Source organism: Scyliorhinus canicula, chromosome 9, assembly GCF_902713615.1.
Source record: "Scyliorhinus canicula chromosome 9, sScyCan1.1, whole genome shotgun sequence".
Taxonomy (NCBI): domain Eukaryota; kingdom Metazoa; phylum Chordata; class Chondrichthyes; order Carcharhiniformes; family Scyliorhinidae; genus Scyliorhinus; species Scyliorhinus canicula.
The window spans coordinates 120940671-120960944 of NC_052154.1; the positions used below are offsets into that span (position 1 = coordinate 120940671).

The following is a 20274-nucleotide window of genomic DNA, read 5'->3' on the forward strand; positions in this document are numbered from 1 at the left end:
CAGCAGTAGCCCCCACGGTAGCAACAAGTCCCGAGACCATGCTCAAACAGGGACTCCACTCAAAATTCTTCACGGTTTTGGACATTAGCAATGGCTTCTGGTCAATCCCATTGGCAAAGGCGTGCCAGTACAAATTTGCCTTCATATTTAAAGGACAGCAGTATACGTGGACATGCCTCCCACAAGGATTCCACAATTCCCCCTCCATTTTCCACCGACAGCTGGCAAATGGTTTAGCAAAATGTTCCCGCCCCGAATGTCTGGTACAGTATGTGGACGACCTATTACTGCAGACAGACACCAAGGCAGAGCACATTACGCTTCTGGCTGAGCTCCTGGAACTTCTGAACTTAATCGGATGTAAAGTTAACCCCAGAAAGGCCCAAATATTAGAGAACAAAGTGATGTATTTGGGTACAGTCATCACGCACGGCAAACGCGAGATCGAGTTCAAAAGAATTGAATCGATTGTCAAATTGCCCCTTCCCCAGAATGTTTCAGCCCTCCGGTCGTTTTTAGGACTGGTTGGGTACTGTCGGAACCATATCGATGGTTTCGCGACAAAGGCAGCCCCACTCTCAGACCTCTTTAAGAAAGGAGCCCCATGGGAATGACTTCCGCAGCATACAGAGGCTGTCGAAGAGTTTAAAAAGGCCCTTAGCGCAGCACCCGCGCTACAAGTCCCAGACCAACTCTCCCCCTATGCACACCCGCGCTACAAGTCCCAGACCAACTCTCCCCCTATGCAATAGAGGTAGCGAGCACAGATCTGACCCTCTCGGCTGTGCTCCTCCAGGAACGGCACGAGCAGCTACGACCCGTGGCTTATGCCTCACGACTTTTAGACCCCGTAGAGCAAGGATTTTCAGCCTGCGAGAGGCACCTCCTAGCAGTTTTTTGGGCAGTTCAGTACTTCGCGTACATTACCGGACTCAATCCCATCACCATTTTGACCGAGCACACCCCCACACAGTTACTTTTAGACGGTCGACTGAAGGACGGTTCAGTGAGCCGGATAAGAGCAGCTAGATGGACGTTACTGTTACAAGGACGGGACGTAACAGTTAAACGGACCAGGACACACACATTTTTAGCAGACAACCTCCAGTATCCAGGACAGCCCCATGAATGTGAGATTGTAGCACCCCTACACAACACAGGACCCTTCATAGCAAAGACACCCTCCAGAAAGATAGGGAATTCAAGCCAGAGCCCCCAGCACACAGACACGTGTGCCCCACTGAAAATATACGTGGACGGTTCATCCACAGTTTTAGATGGAGAACGCATTACTGGATGCGGGATCTATGTGGAGGATGCGCAGGGTCACGCACTAGAAGAAATTGCTTTAAAATTACCGGGTCACTTAGGTGCGCAGGCAGCAGAGCTCGCGGCCATCGCATGTAAAGTGGACCACCCCGATTCATTCCCCAGCCCAGCAGACATATATTCGGACAGTTTATATGTTTGCAACAGCTTGACCGATTTTCTATCCCTGTGGAGGACACGAGGTTTTGTCTCCGCAGACGGGAAACCCCTTCCATAAGCCCCATTACTCCGCCATATCCTAGAGAAAGCAAAGGATAGGACATATGGCATAATTAAAGTTAGGAGTCACCATAGGTCATCCCCCCCTGGCAATGTAAAAGCCGACGCACTGGCAAAAGCAGGTTCCAGGCGAGGTCACTTTTGGACACCCCCAGCTAGCGCACCAGCTAGCGCCCCTGTGAGTGCAGTTCAGGTCTCACAGACAGATATTAAAGATTTAGTTGAGGCACAGAAACAGGACGGAAATCTCAGGGAGATTTTTAAAGGAAACTTTGTGGCCCAATATAATAGGTTCAGACACGCTTTGACAACACATGAGGGTGTGATCATTAAAGACAAACTGTATGTGGTTCCTGAACAGGATAGGAATCAAATGATTGCCTTATTCCATGACAGTCATGGACACCAAGGGATCGACCCGACCACAAGACACCTCAGACAACTCTGTTGGTGGCCAAACTTACGAAACGATGTGACACACTACATCGAGAATTGTCTAATTTGTGCACAAAATAACCCGGAGACGTACTCAAAGAAGGCACAACTTAGCCATACTCGCCCCGTTAATGGCCCCTGGACAAACCTCCAGATCGATTTTATAGGACCATTGCCACCTTGCAGGAATGGCTATAAATATGTTCTGGTAGTTATAGATACCTTTACCAAATGGGTAGAGGCATTCCCTTCACGAACCAACACAGCTAAGACAGCTGCAAAGATCCTGACCCACCACATCTTTACGAGATGGGGTCCCCCCAGAAGTATAGAGTCAGATCAGGGATCTCACTTTACAGGACGTGTCATGAAGAACGTCCTGACCATATTCGGCATAAAACAAAATTTCCACATTGCATATCACCCCCAGTCAAGCGGGATAGTAGAACGCATGAATCGGACCCTAAAATCGACCCTTAGGAAGATGGTACAGGAGAACAATTCGACTTGGGATTCAGTGCTCCCATTCGCACTAATGTACATCCGCAACACAGTTTCATCATCCACAGGATTCACCCCACACACACTCATGACCGGACGCCCTATGAAAGGGACAGAATTCCTTTTAGGACTGGACATGACTAGCCCCGAAGTGACGGCCCTCACACATGAGAAGGCAGTCAAAGAATTAGTGGAAACTGTGAGGTCTGCACAGTTAGCAGCCGCAGTAACCCTAGGCAAGCGACAAAAACAGAGCACGGCTTGTTTTAACAAGAATGTACACCCCACGGAATTTCAGGTTGGGCAACAGATTATGTTATCTGTTTATAACCCCAGCACGTTTTTGGCCCCTAAATTTTCCGGCCCGTATTCAATTTCGGACAAAATCAGCCCCTCCGTTTACAGAATAAAATACCCCAACGGTAAGACTGGGTGGTTTCATATTAACCAGTTAAAGGCTTATGGAACACAGTCTAACCACACACACGATGTCCTACTGGACGCAGCAGAATATCTCGCTCCGCCCACAAGAGACACATTTCCACCCTCCGCCTCACAGACCAGTTCCTCATCGGACTCGCCCTCGACTCCGCCCACTGACTCCAGACCACGCCCCGGAACGCCCACAAGCTGCCACAGCAGAGACAGCGACACTGACTGTGACAATGAGGACAGCCACAGCACCCCACTCTACAGCCCCCACTTCAGCGACTACGACCCCGACTCCAGTGACCCCATGGAGGTCACCTACATTAAATATCCAAACCCACACCCAGACCCACCACCCGACCCCGACGATACCGACTATGCCCCTTCAAATTTAGACACCACATTTTGGCACAGGGACAATTCATGGCGACTTGTCCGCAATGACGAGAGTGACCCCCGGTCACATAATGCACAGATTGCATGCCTGATCCATACGAGAGTATGGGATCCGGGAGAAGAGGAAGACGTGATGTCTGACTCCCGACACGGCAACCCCTTTGTGACCCTGTTCACAGAGAAAGAGGAGAAGTGAGGTGTCCAGATGATGTAACAGAGGAACCGCTTGAGGGAAGCGATATCCTTTCTGATGGAACCTGCACGTTTGTTTGTTTTTTTTATATGTTAAGGGTTTGATTGGAGATCAGATCACTGTCTTTTCAGCTGAAAAGCTTGTGACCGCCTCACATACACGTTAGCTTGTCCGCAGATATCTCTGAGAACTTCAGTTAGATATCCTCTGGTGAACCGACAATGTTCACGACTTGTCTTATGTTTTCAGATGTTGGAGCATCTTGGCTCCTCCCTCGTTTTTCAGGTGCCCCTCTATTCTGTGAATAGAGGCTGCAAATCCACGACGAATACATTCATACCCGTTCATTTCAGGTTGCTCAGGCAGTGGAGAAATGGCATTGAGGACCCGCCCTGTCTGAGAACCCCCTTTGGTCAGCCAAGCTCGGGTATGACACAGCACGCCTTACCCGGGGATCCCATACAAATCTTACCCGTAGCGGCCCATACGCAACTCATTCGACCTTTTCGTTCAAAATTTGGTTTCATTTTTCTTTAGGTAGCCCTTCGGCAGCCATCCCACATGCTATTTACATCCAGGAACATTCGGATGGTAAATCGCAAAGCCTGCGAGACGGCTCGCAGTGGAAAAGTTGTTAGGTGTATGTCTGGTCCTAAATTCGCATTTGAAAAAAAAAAAAAGAGGGGAGTCACAGGGTGTGACTTGACCATTCATTTAAGGGACAATTGGAATGAGCGGACAGATACATTAGCATTACAGATATTAAACTGTGTATTGACAGATACTGTGCTTGATCCCATAGCTTTCGAACAGTCGAAGGAGGGATCACAGCAAGATCAGCCATACCAAAGGAAGAGAAGGAAGAGAAGAAAGAAGACCACGATGTAAGCCTACATATTTTTACTGATTATTGTTGTATTTTTGCGCGCGAATGCAAACCATGTTTCCCCCATGACCCCCGCCGTTAATGTTTCCCACACACCGACTTCTCCATGCTCAGCGATGATCAGCGAGGTTCAGACCTGGTGCACCAAATTCATAACCTGGTACTCGATGTCATACATAATTGAATCACTTTTGGTGATTGCAATTCTCTGCATCATAGTGCAGACCCTCAGGTTGAGGAAATGGAAATGGAGAGCCTCCCGCTCCTGCCCCTCAACCATTTACGGAGTTCAATCCCCTATTTTCGTTTTTCACCAATCCCCCCAACCCCTTGATGCATAAGAAATTTATTTATAGCAATCTGTAAATAAAAATGATACGGATGTATTATATGGTTCTATACTCGACTGCCGAGTCAGAAAGCAAGATGTACTGTGGTATGAATGAGTAAGATTTTAAGATATGATAGAATGTTTTAAAATAAGACGAGAGTAGTTATTGTGATAGGTAAAGGTTCCCGTGTATTGGTAGTGCATGTCCCCTTTGACATAGCGCCAATTAGAGAAATGTTATCTAAAATTTTTTGCCATAGTTAAGGACAGAGTAGACGCCCTGGAACACAAAGGAACCGTACATAGGTGATCCTTCACAATTTCTAGTGAGGATCACAAGGAGGGAGTGTAGCCTAAGTCTAAGTCTAAGTCTAGCCTAAGTCTAAGTAGTCTAAGATGGACACCAGTAACACAAAATGGAAGACTGCAAAGAATACAGGGAAAAACGGACATAGTAAAGAGCAAACAGCTTGCAGAAGCTTTTAGCATTGAGACACTTGCAAAAACCGGTTTCCCGACAGCTGCAGAGTCCAGGCAGCGCTGTTAATTGGAAAACAGTTTACATATTAATGAGGTGTTACCGGGACAGTCCCGGGCACAATAGATACACTCAAGTATCAATCGATACTTTCAATAGTGAAGCAGACACGATGGAGCCAGCGAAGCCAGGACAATGAGTCCTAAGAACCGCCCCAGCCATCAAGGAACGACCCTAGGATAGGGGAGGTTCAAATCATATCGATTGGGAAAAGGCCCAATCGATCCCTAGCAGGTGAGGAAGCCCGCCCCAAGGGGAACGGACCTCCTGGGACCTATAAAAGAAGGTCCCGCACATGGTTCGGTCTCCTGTCTCCGGCCTCCGACTCCAGCCTCCAGATCCTGTCTTTTACACCAGCCGTCGAGCAGCAGCCATCGATAAGTAAGTGCCAAATGACGATCGTTACCTTGACCCAGGCATTACCTATACCCGTGCCGACCCGTAGTAACAAGAAGTTGCAGACCAGAACGGAACAAAGGCCTTGTTCCCTGACCTTGCCTGTTCCTTCTTAGATAAGTATTAGTCGTTTAATGGTAGAAGTAAGTTAGTCTTTAGCGTGTGCATGAGTATTTATTATAATTGTTATAATAAACTCTAACTGTTTGGACTTACTAATTGGTGTATAGCTTTATTGCTTTGAACTTGACCTTGATACTTGTGACGGTGTCTCTTATGGCACCTGGCGACTCCAGAGCATAGAAACGAGAAACAGAGCCAAGCGAGTGTTAAGCACACTTCCTCTGCTGGAGGAGTGTTAAACATACTTACTCAGAACGAGCAACATGCGTGTCCCTGTGTATCACTGCTTGCGATTTCTCTGTCATTGTCCCTTGGTGAATGTGTGTCCCTGTGTGTCACAATGTGTGATTTTCCTGTCAGTGTCACACAGTGAGTGTGTGTATTTGTATGCCTCTGACTGTGCTTTCTCTGTCATTGTCTCTCAGTGAGTGAGTGTCTTTGAATGTCTGTGTCACTATATGTGATTTTTTTTTCTCAGTGTCATTTAGTGAATGTGTGTCAGTTTGTGTCACTGTCTACGATTTATCTGTCAGTGTCATTTAGCGAACGTGTGTCATTGCGTGTCACTGTCTGTGATTTCTCTGTCATTGGCCCAAGCAGTGAATTGGTGTCCTTGTGTATAACTGCCTGCGATTTCTTTGTCAGTGCCTCACAGTGAGTGCGTGTATCTGTGTGTCACTGCCTGTGATTTATCTCTCAGTGTCTCTCAGTGAATACATGTCCTTGTGTGTCACTGCTTGCGATTTCTCTGTCATTGTCCCTTGGTGAATGTGTGTCCCTGTGTGTCACAATGTGTGATTTTTCTGTCAGTGTCACAGTGAGTGTGTGTATTTGTGTGTCACTGTCTGTGATTTTCTCTAAGTATCATTTAGTGAATGTGTCTAGCTGTGTGCTACTGTCTGTGATTTCCCTGTCAGTGACTATCAGTGAGTGTCTCTGATTGTCTGTATGTCACTGTCTGTGATTTCTCTCTCAGTGTCTCTCAGAGAATGCATGTCCATGTGTATCACTGCTTGTGATTTACTCTCAGCGTCATTTAGTAAATGTGTATCGGTTTGTGTCACTGTCTGAGATTTCTCTGTCAGTGTCTCCCAGTGAATGTGTGCTGCTGTGTGTCACTGCCTGTCATTTCTCTGTCATTTCTATTTCAGTGAATTGGTGTCTTTGTGTATAACTGGCTGTGATTTCTTTGTCAGTTTCTCTGTCACTGCATGTGTGTCCCTCTATGTCGCTGCCTGTGATTTATTTTCAGTGTCTCTCAGTGACTATTTGTTCCTGTCTGTGATTTCTCTGTCATTGTCTCTTGGTGAATGTGTGTAGCTGTGTGTCACTGTCTATGATTTCTCTGTCAGTGTCTTCGTGAATGTGTTTTTGTGTGTCACTGCCTGCGATTTGTTTGTCAGTGTCTCCGTCAGTCAATGTGTGGACCAGTGTCACTATCTGTTTTTATCAGTCGGTGTCTGTTGTCTATGTGTTTCGCTGTGTGTGATTACCTGTCCTTTCTCTGTCAATGCCTCTCAGTGAATGTGTGACCATCTGTGTCACTGTCTGTGATTTCTCTGTCAGTGTCTCTCAGTGACTGTGTGTCTTGGGGTGCCACTGTTTATGATTTCTCTGTCTGGGTATCTCAGGGAATGTGTGTCACTGCCTGTGATTTCTCTCTCAGTGTCACTCAGTGAGTGTGTCCCCCTGTGTGTCACTGCCTGTGATTTCCCTATCGTTGTCCCTTGTTGAATGCGCAACCCTGTGTTTCACAATATGTGATTTCTCCGTCAGTGTCACACAGTGAATGTGTCTGAATGCCTGTGTGTCACTGTCTGTGATTTCTGTCATTGTCTCTCAGTGAATGTGTGTTGCTGTGTGTCAGTCTGTGATGTCCCTGTCAGTGTCACTCAGTGCGTGTGTCCCTATGTGACACTGTCTGTGAATACTCTGTCAGTGTGTCTCAGTGAGTGTGTGTCCTTGTGTGTCACTGTCTCTGATTTTTCTGTCAGTGCTTCTAAGTGTGTATTCCTGTGTATCACTGTCTGTGATTTCTCTGTCAGTGTATCTCTGTGAGTGTGTGTCCCTGTGTGTCAATGTCGGTGATTTCTCTGTCAGTGTCTCTCAGTGAGAGTGTGCCCCTGTGTGTCACTGTCTGTGATTTCCCTGTCAGTGTCAGTGTGTGTCCTTGTGTGTCACTGTCTGTGATTTCCCTGTCAGTGTCTCTCAGTGAGAGTGTGTCCCTGTGTGTCACTGTCTGTGATTTCCCTGTCTGTGTCAGTGAGAGTGTGTGCCTGTGTGTCACTGTCTGTGATTTCCCTGTCAGTGTCAGTGAGTGTGTGTCCCTGTGTGTCACTGTCTGTGATTTCCCTGTCAGTGTCAGTGAGAGTGTGTCCCTGTGTGTCACTGTCTGTGATTTCCCTGTCGGTGTCAGTGAGAGTATGTCCCTGTGTGTCACTGTCTGTGATGTCCCTGTCAGTGTCTTTCAGTGAGCGTGTGTCCCTGTGTGTCACTGTCTGTGATTTCCCTGTCAGTGTCAGTGAGAGTGTGTCCCTGTGTGTCACTGTCTGTGATTTCCCAGTCAGTGTCAGTGAGACTGTGTCCCTGTGTGTCACTGTCTGTGATTTCCCTGTCAGTGTCAGTGAGAGTGTGTCCCTGTGTGTCACTGTCTGTGATTTCCCTGTCAGTGTCAGTGAGAGTGTGTCCCTGTGTGTCACAGTCCGTAATTTCCCTGTCAGTGTCTCTCAGTGAGAATGTGTCCCTGTGTGTCACTGTCTGTAATTTCTCTGTCAGTGTCTCTCAGTGAGAGTGTGTCCCTGTGTGTCACTGTCTGTAATTTCCCTGTCAGTGTCAGTGAGAGTGTGTCCCTGTGTGTCACTGTCTGTGATTTCCCTGTCAGAGAGAGTGTGTCCCTGTGTGTCACTGTCTGTGATTTCCCTGTCAGTGTCAGTGAGAGTGTGTCCCTGTGTGTCACTGCCTGTGATTTCCCAGTCAGTGTCAGTGAGAGTGTGTCCCTGTGTGTCACTGTCTGTAATTTCCCTGTCAGTGTCAGTGAGAGTGTGTCCCTGTGTGTCACTGTCTGTGATTTCCCTGTCAGTGTCAGTGAGAGTGTGTCCCTGTGTGTCACTGTCTGTGATTTCCCTGTCAGTGTCTCTCAGTGAGAGTGTGTCCCTGTGTGTCACTGTCTGTGATTTCCCAGTCAGTGTCAGTGTCAGCGTGTGTCCCTGTGTGTCACTGCCTGTGATTTCCCTGTCAGTGTCAGTGTGTGTCCCTGTGTGTCACTGTCTGTGATTTCCCTGTCAGTGTCAGTGTGTCCCTATGTGTTACTGTCTGTAATTTCCCTGTCAGTGTCAGTGAGAGTGTGTCCTGTGTGTCACTGTCTGCGATATCCCTTTCCGTATCTCTCAGTGAAAGTCTTTATTTTATTAGCTGACATTCCTCGGTCTCTCTCCTGTCCCTTGCCTTGTGTGTTATCCCTTTTTTCCCGTCTCTCACTCTCATTCAGCCTGTCCCTACCTCTGGGTAGAAGTCCAGATCGGTTCGTGCTACGCAGGGCGGCCCTGGCGCAGTTATATTGGCCTGAATGTTCGAGGGGGAGGTGGTAATTCATTCACTTCGGGGTTTCCAGCCACAGAATCCGGGGCACATTCCCTCTGGGAAGTGCTGGAGTAGTTGCTATTTCAGCGAATTCTTTTGGATCGCAGTGGGAGCATCAGTCACTGGCGAGGTTCTCTGCATCAGGACGGAGCTGACTTTTTGCACCAGTGAGCTGGGCTGAACTGTACCAGGGGCTGAGTAATCATAAAACTGCCAGAAGCTCAGCTCCCGGAACGCCACAAGCACCAACAACTAGTCTTATTTATTTGTATATATAACAGGACTTGGCTTCAGCTTTTGCGACACGAGCAGGCGGATCTGCTCCCTGAAAGGTATCCGAGTCCTGCGGTGCAATCCGGAGATAGTGGGACCGCAGAGAGAGAGAGACTAGCTGACAGCCAGGGGACCGAGTTTAACCGGGAGACCGGCTCCGCCGCCGCCACCGTTCACACTTCCCAAGTAAGTGCCCCTCCAGAACAGCGCCGGCAAACTGCTCGCTGCCAACAATTCCCCCAAACAATCCCTACAATGAAACACCGGCATCTAGCCTGGGTTCGCCATCTGAGGCAGCTTCCCATTTTGGGAAGAGTTCGAGTTGGATTATTTGTGGGATGTGTGTTAGCACCGGTATGGGTGGGGGAGTGGAAGCTTTGGGGGGTATAATTTGCTGGTCATTTTGCTGATGTGGGGTGAGGGTATTTGCCCGGGCTCTATGGGATTTCGGGAGGGAGGGGATACTTGTATCTTGGGAGGGGAATATTGGGGGGGGGGGGGGGGGGATATTTGTCGGGGCTGTATCGGATTTGGTGAGGAGGTATTATTTGTATTTGGGGAGGGGGGTATTTGCCCGGGCTCTGTGGGATTTGGGGAGGGGGGTATTTGGGGAGGGGGCATTTGGGGATGTGGGATTTGGGGAGGGGGGTATTTGCCCGGGCTCTGTGGGATTTGGGGAGGGGGATATTTGGGGAGGGGGGTATTTGTCCGGGCTCTGTGGGATTTGGGGAGGGGGTATTTGGGGAGGGGGGTATTTGGGGACGGGAGTATTTGGGGAGGGGGTATTTGCCCGGGCTCTGTGGGATTTGGGGAGGGGGTATTTGGGGAGGGGGGTATTTGGGGAGGGGGTATTTGTCCGGGCTCTGTGGGATTTGGGGAGGGGGTATTTGGGAAGAGGGGTATTTGTCCGGGCTCTGTGGGATTTGGGGAGGTGGGTATTTGGGGAGGGGGTTATTTGCCCGGGCTCTGTGGGATTTGGGGATGCGGGTATTTGGATAGGGGGGTATTTGTCCGGGCTCTGTGGGGTTTGGGGAGGCGGGTATTTGGGGAGGGGGTTATTTGTCCGGGCTCTGTGGGATTTGGGGAGGTGGGTATTTGGGGAGGGGGTTATTTGTCCGGGCTCTGTGGGATTTGGGGAGGTGGGTATTTGGGGAGGGGGTTATTTGCCCGGGCTCTGTGGGATTTGGGGAGGCGGGTATTTGGATAGGGGGGTATTTGTCCGGGCTCTGTGGGATTTGGGGAGGGGGGTATTTGGATAGGGGGGTATTTTTCCGGGCTCTGTGGGATTTGGCGAGGGGGGTATTTGGGGAGGAGGGTATTTGGGGAGGGGGTTATTTGCCCGGGCTCTGTGGGATTTGGGGAGGGGGTATTTGGGGACGGGGGTATTTGGGGAGGGGGTATTTGCCCGGGCTCTGTGGGATTTGGGGAGGGGGGTATTTGGGGAAGGGGGTATTTGTCCGGGCTCTGTGGGATTTGGGGAGGGGGGTATTTGTCCGGGCTCTGTGGGATTTGGGGAGGGGGGTATTTGGGGAAGGGGGTATTTGTCCGGGCTCTGTGGGATTTGGGGAGGGGGGTATTTGGGGAGGGGGGTATTTGGGGAAGGGGGTATTTGTCCGGGCTCTGTGGGATTTGGGGAGGGGGGTATTTGGGGAGGGGGTTATTTGCCCGGGCTCTGTGGGATTTGGGGAGGGGGGTATTTGGGGAAGGGGGTATTTGTCCGGGCTCTGTGGGATTTGGGGAGGGGGGTATTTGTCCGGGCTCTGTGGAGGTGCGCAGTGAGCTGTGCTCTGTTTCAGCCGGGTCATGGAGATGCTCAGGCTGCTGCACTTGAACTCGAATGACGGGAATAATGTGGTGTTTGCTGCATTTGCTCCATTTGATATTTCAGGACTCCAGTCAGGAATGCTAGATACGGAAATATGTTGTTATATATTAACGTGTTTATATGGGATCGCACTTTGCATATTTGGCGTGTTATATTAAGTGGGCTTCCAATGTTTGGGTGATATTTGGATGTGTCTGCTGTTTGTGTGATGTGGAATAAAGGTAGAGTTTATTGGATTTATTTTGACCGTACTTGGTGTTGTTGCCCAGGTCTCCTGGGTGATTTGTATTTCCAGTGCCGTGGGGCTGTCAGTATTTCTATGTTAGGCGATTGCCTCGGAAAGAATGACTTTCCTGCACTTGAAGTGGTTCCATCCAGCAGCGTGGCTGTCCTGTGCTTACATGGGGTTGAATTTCCACCAGGTTGTCCTCCGCGGTTCCTGCAATTGGTGTGATTGCATGTGGAGATCTGCCAGGTTTTCCATACAGAATTTGGGTTGACCTTGCACAAGCCGGTTTCACTGGCAAACCTCTCCTTACAGAACAAACCTAGCTGCTTAACAGAAAATCGGAAGGACTGGTTAGATTATTAGTTTGACGGGAGTAATTACTTGGTGCCAATTTACACACGTGGGTTTATTTAACCGGCGGGCACATTATTTGAATGAAGCACCAATTTTGATGAATAAATAGGATGGGGTATACCCGGTCTAATCGATCCTCACAGCATTAAAACAAAAGCGAGGAAAGTTGCACGCTTAACTGGTTTCTGGAGATTGCAAGACAATGATGCGCAAAATGCAAAGGGTCAACAACTTTCTAATTTTTTAAGTATTCGGAATGAAAGGTGACCGGGCGCATTTTCTTATTAGGAAACCATTGTAAAAATATTTTCGTGCAGTTATTTATATTTAAAATATTTGCATTCCTAGCCCAATTATGTGAAGTGGGAGGAGCCGAGGAGACACTTGGAATGACCATTCTGGCCTCCTTAGAAAAATATGCAGGCATTGAAGAAGGTGCAAAAAAAATCATTGCAATCAGAATGGGCTGCGACACTTTATTCTGGAAAAAGAGGAAGTTTGATTCGATAGAGGTGTTTAAGATTATGGTGTTGGTGAGGATAGATACAGTTCCAGACCAGAACTGGGGCCATGGATTTAAGATAGACACATCCAACAAGGAACATAGGTCAAATTGTTGACCCAGAGATCAGTTAATATGTGGAGCTCACTTACCACCAAGAGAAGTCGAGGAGATTGGCGTGGATGCATGTAAGAGGATGCATATGAGGGAGAAAGGAATGGGGAATGTTAATGGAGTCGGATTAAGGATAAGGCATAAACACAGGCAAAGACATGTTGTTCCAAATTGCCTATTCCTGTGCTGTTAGTAGAATGTAATACCCTGTAAAACATGCAGTCTGAGATTGTCCTCCGGAGCTGTGCTCTTGGAGAGTAGCAGATGGTCATGATATGTGTTTGGAACTTGTTAGATTAAAGGGTTTACTCTACGCTCTGCTGGGCAGAGCAGATGACTGCAGATCACAACATAGCTGAATGCAAGCAGAGCATTTGAGTGAAGCAAAGTATGTGAGCATTCAGTCCCACTGCAGGAGCTTCTTGCTCAGACGTAACACTGAGTCCTCTAATCCCCATACTAGTACAATATGGTCTTTGCTTTATTTCCATTTTGAATGTATTATGAGTCAAATCAAAAATACCAAGCATAAATATTGGTGCAAGTCCATATCCAATCAGCCCGTTCGTCAAAAGACCAATAACTTACTGGTTCTCCAGCACCGCGTTCAGTGGGTAGCCGAATGATGTGCTGGTAATCCCTGGAGGAAGTTTCCACCAGAGGGTTTACCCAGTAATTTCCCAGAAGTGCCACTTCCTCTGGACAATGGCGCTGGGCTGGGACTCATCCAACAGAAGTGATTTAAATGGCTAACTTTGGATGGTTCTGCCAGTTTTACCCTGACAGTCTCTCTGAAAGAGTTTGAGAAAACCAATTCTTTCTAACTCCAGAATAACTACTTTAAAAACCCCAGGCCTAGCCTTGCATAGCTCACTTGCATACACAGCCCACCGAGGGGACCCACCACATCACCCACCGATCCATCCTTTTTTTTTGACTTAAAAAAAATAAATTTAGAGTACCCAGTTCATTTTTTTTCCAATTAAGGGGCAATTTAGCATGTTCAATCCACCTACCCTGCACATCTTTTTTGAGTTGTGGGGGCGAAACCCACGCAAACATGGGAAGAATGTACAAACTCCACATGGACAGTGACCCAGAGCTGGATCAAACCTGGGACCTCAGCGCTGTGAGGCAACAGGGCTAACCCACTGTGCCACCATGCTGCCCGCTACCGATCCAACTTGACCACTGCCCCAACGACCCGACCCTTCCCATCCAACCTGACTGACCTGACAATCCCCAATCACCTTCCCCCTCTCAGTGAGACCCGGTCCAAACCTACTCCATATTTCAATATTGTTGCGACCCAGTCCAACCCCCCCCCCCCCCCCCCCCCCCCCGGACTGACCAGCCTCCTTCCCAGTCTGACTCCCCCTCTCCTGAATTGACCCTAACCTCTTGGCTGACCCCCCCTCGCCCAGACTTACACATCCCTCCCTGTCCAAACACCCCCCTCCCCCCTGGTCCAACCCCTCTCCCTCCTGGGCCAACCCTCCTCCCGGACTGACCCTCCCCCTCTCTGGCCCGAACACTCCTCCCTCCAGTCCGCCTCCGCCCCCCCCCCCTCCACTCTAAGTCCAACCCAAACCCCTAACCTCCGGTACAAAGTAATCCCCTCCCACCTTCTCCAGTTTGACCCAAGCAGTCCAATCCCCCATCCCCACCACATTGTCTGAACCACTTATCTTTTATTTGTCCTTTTAAACACCTTTACAGGGGTGGCACAATGGTTAGCACTGCTGCCTACGGCGCTGAGGATCCAGGTTCGATCCCGGCCCTGGGCCACTGTCTGTGTGGAGTTTGCATATGCTCCCCGCGTCTGTGTGGTTTTCACCCCCAATGTCCAAAGGTGTGCAGGTTAGGTGAATTGGCCAGGCATTAGTCATGCCTTGACTTGTTTCCCAATTAAGGGAAACAAAATAATTGGGTACTCTAAATTTACTTTTAAAAATAAACACCTCCTTTACTAAAGCCAGTGCCATGAAAAGGAAATGTTTCTCGACCTCACTGCTCACCCAACACTATGTTGCTCCTGTCTCACTCACCGGAGGGAGGAAAGTTGGGTGACAGAGAGGCTTCAGAATTCCAGGGAAGGGAAGTCCGGCAAAGGTTGCAATCGAACAGAGATTGACACTTTGAGGAATTTACGGGCCTACATATCAGTTCCAGAATAATGTCTGTTGGGGTATTCCATGTCTTAATAGCCCTCATAATAAGACCTACTGCTCAGTAAGTTCCTTTTGAAATGTTCTTAAACTTATGCACTGTAATTATTGACTCACCAACCAGTGGTTTACCTCAGTAAAAACCCTCATCAGTTTGAACCTTTCAACCCATTAGACTGATTCACCTGTTAACCTTCTTTGTCCTGGAAAAAAAACTCCAGTTTCTCCTCATTTTTCTCCCCTAAATAAAATCCTACATTCTTGAGGAAGTGCTGCAGTGTCAGAGATACCACCTTTCAGGTGACAGATTAGTCCAAGACTGCAGCTGCCTTCTCAGGAGGTGTAAAAGATGCCACTATTTGAAAGAACAGAAGGGGAGATATAATTGTTGCTATGGTCAATATTTGTCCCTCAATCAACATAAAAAAAATAGATGATTGGCTATTATTGTTGTATATTCAGTAGGTATCATGCAGACATTCTGATCCATGTACGGTTGAACATTGAATGATTATTGATAATGTACATAGTTTACGTGGCTTTACATGGCATAGCCCAAGCTCTGCGCTACTCCTCACTTGCTTCTACACAGGTCTCTGTTCAGTTCGCAATTAATTCTAGCCTCAGGTACGTGTCCCTTTACTTCGTAACATGGGCGGCACTGCTTCCCAGTGCCACATTAACCCTCGCTATGCCAGAAACCCTTATACTACAATGATCACACTGTTGTTTGTGCGACTATGATGTGCACAAATTGGCTGCCATGCTTCCTACACCACAACAGTTACTAAACCTCATTGGCTGTAAAGTATTTGGGGATGTCTTGAACTATATTATTGTATGTATTTTGTTTATTTTGTTGAAACTATACATTGGTCTTGAAAAAAGTGCAACCAGCAACCTCGGATCTGAACTCCTGATGGATTTTGGACCTTGACGATTTTTGGGTCAGGTATTTCAGGCCAGGTTGAGTCAAGAGGTGCTCGGACTGCCCAGAGTATGGGAAAAGGCAGTCGTGCAATGGCAGCGTGCACCAATACAGCACCTAGCCGAAAAAGCTGGTAATTTATTTTACTCACTAATAATAATTAAACTTCTGGCATGGTAGCTTTAAAAATCTGGTTAGCCAGTATTGAGTCACTGCATCTGTATCCCACTTGCTTCATCTGCATCAGCCCGACTGGGAACATGGTTTGGATTTCACAGTGGGAGCAGTGACAAAGTATTAATGTTTAAGAGGAGGAGCCACATCCCCACATCCCCATATCTCACTAAAAGCAGCCACATGACTTCAGGTAGTACATTCTGCTGAGATTTGAAAGTATAGAACATAGAGTGCAGAAGGAGGCCATTCGGCCCATCAAGTCTGCACCGACCGACTTTAAGCTCTCACTTCCATCTTTGGATGGTGGGAGGAAACCGGAGCACACAGAGGAAACCCACACAGACTCGGGGAGAATGTGCAGATTCCACGCAGACAGTGACCCAGCGGGGAATCGAACCTGGGACCCTGGCGCTATGAAGCCACAGTGCTATCCACTTGTGCTACCGTGCTGCCCTAAAGCAATTTGCTTTTTAAAAACTGTGTGCTACGTTCTGTGATCTTGTCTTGCAATGATTCTACAGAACTGCTAGTGACTTAACCAGAACAATGTTTTATTGATGCACACATGGTAAGGTAACAATCAGAATGCTATGCAGACCAAGTTATCATAGAGTTACATTAGACTCTCCTGGAAGTATCCTTATATGCAACTGTCCTCATGCGTGCCTTACAACCTTCTGCCGGTAGCCAAATGTCACATGACTAATGTCTGACGCCACCTGCTGGTGGGAGGTCGCAATGCTGAGTACATGTAATATTATCTACAGGCATATCATCACAATCAAAATAAATTAAGCGGTAGTTAAGAAGCTATTTGTTGGGGGCAACACGGTGGCGCAGTGGTAGCACTGCAGCCTCATGCCGCTGAGGTCCCAGGTTCAATCCCGGCTCTGGGTAACTGTCCGTGTGGAGTTTGCACATTCTCCCCGTGTTTGCGTGGGTTTCGCCCCCACAACCCAATGATGTGCAGGGTAGGTGGATTGGCCACACTAAATTGCCCCTTAATTGGAAAAATGAATTCGGTACTCTAAATTTATATAAAAAAAGCTGTTTGTTATGTTTGCATTGCTTTTGTTATTTACAGCTCAACACTGTATAAAGAGGAAATTACGAAAGACATGACAGTTTATAGAAAATCTATTAATGATACTAGATTTTCACACAAGTCTGTCTTTCACCTTTGTAGTAGTATATACTAAGAGGAAAATATAATCCATGTAAGTGCACTCACCAGTGGTTTAACACTGCTGCCTCACAGCGCTGAGGACCCGGGTTCGATCCCAGCCCCAGGCAACTGTCCATGTGGAGTTTTCACATTCTCCCTGTGTTTACGTGGGTCTCACCCCCACAACCCAAAGATGTACAGGTTAGGTGGATTGCCCGTTAATTGGGGGAAAAAAGAATTGGGTACTCTAAATTTATGAAAAAAAGTCCTATCACCAACTGCATAATAGGCTATACCCATACTTTCATTCTCATGTACAAATGTGCAGTGCTAAATTTAGAAGATGTAGAGCTGCCTGGAAAAATAAATCTACTTGGAAATACATGAACACATCAAGGCACTCATGAATGTATAGATTGGTGCTTTAATTAACACATACTAATCGTCATATGAGTCTAGAAACATGCCAGGATCCAAAGCGCAAAACCTCCTCCTGGAGAGAGCTTGTTGAAAGCATTTTAAAAAAATAATTGAGGGTATCTGCTGGTTTTATTTCATTGAAAGAAATGTGCACTAGCAGTTTTGAAGAATAGAAATTAATTTCTAAACGGACAACTCTTTTTTGATGTTATTCTTCTCAGGCAATGTTGTGTATTCTTAGAAATCATGTATTTCAGAAATGAATGTGCCAACTCTATCACAAAATATCTTACTTACAATAAAAATCCAATGTATTTTGGAAGGGAAAAGTTGACAAACTGTAAAGGGTGATATTTACCAGTTAAAATTGGTGAAATGGGCTGTGCAAGTTGTGCTTCATGGAGCTAACCTAGTAACATGGGTTTTTAGACAATAACACAGAAAGAGGCAATCAGAGACACGCGGGCCGCATGGTATCTGGGCAGCATGGTAGCACAGTGGTTTGCACTGTTGCTTCACAGCGCCAGGGACCCAGGTCCGATTGCGGCTTGGGTCACAGTCTGTGCGGAGTCTACGCGTTCTCCCTGTTTCTGCTTGGGTTTCCTCCGGATGCTCCGGTTTCCTCCCACAGTCCCAAAGACGTGCTTGATAGGTGAATTGGACATGCTAAATTCTCCCTCAGTGTACCCGAACAGGCACCGGAGTGTGGCGACTAGGGGATTTAACAGTAACTTCATTGCAGTGTTAATGTTAACCTACTTGTGACAATAATAAAGATTATTATTACATATAAATCTAATGTACAAAAGTGTAAATATTAGTACACCTCTTTTCTGGATTTAGTGCACTCTGGTAGGGTACCATTTTAGGGAAATATTACTTTTACTTGGCCTCCAAATTTGCAGCTTAACTCAGTTACAGCACACTTTTCTCATGAGTAAGAAAGCCATGGGATTAGCCTGCAGACCAAGGACAAAAACACACAAATCTCGAATTATCCTTCAGAACGATATTGAGGACTTCCAGTGGCGGCATGTACGTGAAAGGCACACATTTGGTGGCTCCTGCTCAAGACTGTGTTTGTTAGAACTTGATGCCTGGTCCCAGGGACAATTTTTAGACAAACAGTTGCAAGAAGACATAAGGAAGGAGGGGATGTCGAAAAAACAGAAAAAAGCCATCAGCAAGCTGACGTTCACCATTGAGAGAAAGGGTCAGCCCAGCAGCAGGAAAGATAGCAGAGGCTGGGTCGCTGGGTAGGGCCGCGCCACTCACAGTGGAGAAAGTGACTGAGGCGATGGCCGTGGGATTTGAGAAACAGTTTGCCGAACACATGGAGGTGATGAAGAAGGAAATGATGGCAGTGATGAAGGAGCTGGTGGGGGAAGCGATTGCCCCAGTGAAGGCGACGGTGTCGAGGGCTTCGGCTGAGGTGCGGGAGCAGGGTGAGAAAACGAAGGGAGTGGAGGAGGCATAGTGACAAGTTCACCTCGATAGGTAAGGAACTGCAGAGAGTGGTGGAGGCCAACATAGGAGTGAGAGCAATAGTGGAGGACCTGGAAAATAGGTTTAGGGGCAGAACTTCAGAAATGTGGGTTTGCCCGAAGGGGTGGAGGGCCAGAGGCTGACAGTACTTTGCCAAGATGTTGGCGGAGCTGCTGGGGAAGGGGGAAGATCCTGCCCGATATGAACTGGATCGGGCTCATCGGTCATTGAGGCCTAAACCGAAGGCGTATGAACCACCAAGGGCGGTAATAGTTTGTTTTCACAGGTACCATGTGAAGGGGAAGGTCCTGAGTTGGGCGAAGCATAAGAGGGAGGTGCAGTGGGCAGGAGCTGATATACATATATACCAGGACTTAACCGTGGAGCTGGCAAGAAGGCCGGTGGCCTTCGGTTGAGTGAAGGCGGCACTGTACAGCAGTGGTGTGAGGTTCGGCGTGGTGTATCCAGCAAAGTTGAGGGTGAACTACAGCGCAAAGGACTTTCGCTTTGAGACAGTGGAGGTGGCGGAGGCTTTTGTGAAGGCAGAAGGACTGGGGCTGAAATGAGAAATGGGACTGGGGTCTGGTCTTGGACAGAGGATAGGGTGGTGGAAGGCTGTACATAGTTCTATTTCTTGTTTCTTATTTGTGATTTAAGGATGTGAAGTTGCCTGTTTGGGCGGTTTTCTAGGGGTTGCGTATTAGCACCGGGCTTGTTCAGCTGTTTATCTGATGGGTATTGTTTCAGGGACTGGGCATGAGGGAAGGGATTGGGGAGTTGGGCCTGGGCAGGGGCCTTCAAACTAGCAAGTTTAAGTTGGCTGATGAATGGGAGTGTGGTGGTGGGTTGGTGGTATTGGCGAGTGTATATGGCCCCAATGGGGATGATGCAGTGTTTCTGAGTAGGATGCTGAGTGCCATCCCAGACTTGGACTCACATGAGCTAAATAGTAGGAGGGGATTGAATACGGTGTAAGAGCCGAGGATGGAGAAATCACAGCCATGCTCGCTGGCCCAGTCGGGGGGTGGGGGTGGGGGTAGGTCAAAGGCACTGGCCTGACTTATGAGGGAAATTAGAGGGGTGGACCGGTGGAGGTTTTTGCGCCCCTGTTCACAAAGTAAATTCGAGGATAGACTTTTTGTGGCAGGGAAGGCGTTGCTGGCTGGGATAAGGGGATCAGAGAATTCGGCAATAGCGATCTCAGACCATTCCCCGCATTGGGCGGGTGTGGTCCTGGAGAGGGGGGTAGCTCAGAGGCCAGGGTGGAGAATGGGTGCGG

General features: G+C 47.9%; 1 protein-coding gene across 5 annotated transcripts in view; it reads left to right on the plus strand.

The window, feature by feature from the left end:
• Positions 1-9075: 9075 nt before the first annotated feature.
• Positions 9076-20274, plus strand: part of syt12 (synaptotagmin XII) — a 292964-nt gene continuing 281765 nt past the window's right edge. For all 5 annotated transcript variants that reach the window (XM_038807471.1, XM_038807470.1, XM_038807469.1 and 2 more), the window contains exon 1: positions 9076-9814. The gene's annotated coding sequence lies outside the window, so the exon portion shown is untranslated. The remainder of the gene's footprint in view (positions 9815-20274) is intronic.